This window comes from Amblyomma americanum, chromosome 2, assembly GCF_052857255.1.
Source record: "Amblyomma americanum isolate KBUSLIRL-KWMA chromosome 2, ASM5285725v1, whole genome shotgun sequence".
Classification (NCBI taxonomy): Eukaryota; Metazoa; Arthropoda; class Arachnida; order Ixodida; family Ixodidae; genus Amblyomma; species Amblyomma americanum.
The window spans coordinates 66,269,387-66,271,735 of record NC_135498.1 but is presented as its reverse complement, the minus strand read 5'-3'; the positions used below and the strand labels follow the sequence as shown (position 1 = coordinate 66,271,735).

The following is a 2,349-nucleotide window of genomic DNA, read 5'->3' as shown; positions in this document are numbered from 1 at the left end:
GCCCGGCTAGCTCAGTCTGTAGAGCATGAGACTCTTAATCTCAGGGTCATGGCTTCAAGCCCCACGTTGGGCGTAATGTATATTTATGCTCCACTTTTTCTTTTAAGCGAAGAGCTTCACCACGCCAGCTTTTGGAGCTGTCAGCGGGGCCGCAAGTTCTTGAATGTAGCTAGAGGTCACGGTGGCCACAACTTTCACCCTGAATGTAGGTAGAGGTCAAACCATGAGCATAACTGGTGGTAGTAATGTTCGACACATGACGTCAGCTACAGCAGCGACACCAGCGGCTGTTACACAATCTATCTCGACTTTGACCTTGACCTTTGATTTTTGCCCTTTGACCTTACCCTTTCACATTTTTGTGATGACCCCCATAATGCGCAGGTCAACACGGGACGGAGAGGCAAAGAGACACCGTATGGCTCAGTTTAAACAAACAGGTATATTCAATAATTACACATGATTAAGATTATACATCAGAGGCTGGGGCGTCCGAGCTTACGTGCCGACGACTTCATGGGGGCGATGGAGTGGCTCCGGAGTTGGGCTCGAGCGGTTGCTGGCAGAAGCTGCACGCCGTCGGGCTTCGGCGCTGAAGGCCCTCTTGGCGAACGATGTCGTCCTGAGCGTCCCCCTTCCGTACTGCTTCTCGATTTTTATATCCTCTTCTCCACACCCCCTAGGGTGAGGACGCCCACGCCGGAGGGGAAGGAGGGGGGGCTAGGGCTTTCACTTGGGCGCACAAACATACCACCGCACTTATTGTCTCGCCCCCCTCACGTGTTGTGTCCGAGGGAAAGAATGTTGTCTTCGAGGTAGCGCATAGCGTCGGCTGTGGTAAGGCGCGCTCTGGCCCGCTGACAGTTCCCGCGGGTCACCGGCCTCCATTCTCCATCCATGAACTGACACTCGCTCCTCAAGGTAAGGCGCGCTCTGGCCCGCTGACAGTTCCCTTGTCCTGGAATGTGCTCGCGAGGGCCGCCCCTGGAACCGCCACGCCAATTGGGGAGGATAAGCCCGTTTCCCCGCGGCGACGGCGGCGGGTCCCTTCGTTCTGGTCGTCACTCAAAGAGCATGGCTGGGTAATTGATGATGCCGCTGTCATCTGGGTCTCCGTCTACGCCGCGCCGTCGAACGCGGAACCTCGTAGCACACACAAGGAATGTACCTCGTAGCACACACAAGGAATGTACCTCGTAGCACACACAAGGAATGTACCTCGTAGCACACACAAGGAATGTCACACTCGCTCACCCTCCAGAAGAATGTTCTCCGAACATTTGAGTCCACGCAGCTCCCCTTGTCTTTCTGAATCGCCTCGCACAGTGCGTCCGACAAAACACTTTTCGCTGCACTCAACACCACTGCACAACACCATATGCCTCCGCTGTCATAACTGGCGTCTCCAGGGGCAGCACTGATCTTCTTTTACAGATAAACATGAAACTCAGCACCCAAGCCTCTCCTTTCTAGTCCAAACTGGACGAAATAAATTTACCACAGTTACAAAGGAGCTCCCACTTCTAGCACGATCACGGCACAGACAAAAATATAGATAACGAAAGGAAGTAGGGCAGGTTCTGCATGCGCTCCGCATGCTCTCCTGTGAAGGTGTTACTTAATGACAGAAAGGTTTAACTACCAACTCCGATAACTTAACACATAAGCACATAGCAATGTTATGAGCTGTGGCATTACACAATTCTAACCAGTTCAAAACTCCGCTCTGTTTACGCCATTAGTCCGACTTAGCTTTCCGATTTCGCAGCGGATATCGGCCTTCATGAGTCATACTAAGTACGTCTGTGACCCTTTGTCTGCTTTGGGACTCGCGAGGGCTCGTGGCAGGAGCCTCTCCTGGCATTATCTGCGCGGCAACCTCGCGCGCTTCTTCTTCTAGCAATGCATGAAGTAAATCCGGTGGCATTCCGGCCGTCACCTCTGGCGCCTGCCGAACAAATGCAGGAGAGGGCGTTTCTTGCGAACTATCTGCGCGCTCCGCTTCACTTCTGTCCCAATCAAAATCCGCGCTTTCCCTTTCCTCATTTCGTGAATACTGAACCGGTGCCGACTTGAGGCGATTTGCGTGTATCCTTATCAAGCGCCGGTTTCCGTCTCGGACTCTGAAGTTTACCGGAGAAAGCTTCTCGACAACCTCCCACGGTCCTCTCCACTTCGTCTGGAACTTACGAGCTAGCCCAATCTGCCTTTGGCAGTTTTCAATGTACACGCTGTCCCCCACATTAAACGGCGCGTCTCTAGCACTGCGATCGTGCACCTCCTTCCTGCGCTTCGCCGCTTTCTTTAAGGCCTCCTTTGCGATGACCCTCGCCACTTGCAAGCGCGATT

The 2,349-nt window shown here is 53.4% G+C and overlaps 1 non-coding gene across 1 annotated transcript; it reads left to right on the top strand.

Moving 5' to 3' along the window:
* Window positions 1-73, top strand: TRNAK-CUU (transfer RNA lysine (anticodon CUU)). Its single transcript has one exon. It is a non-coding gene; the product is annotated as a tRNA-Lys (tRNA).
* The last annotated feature ends 2,276 nt before the right edge of the window (window positions 74-2,349 follow it).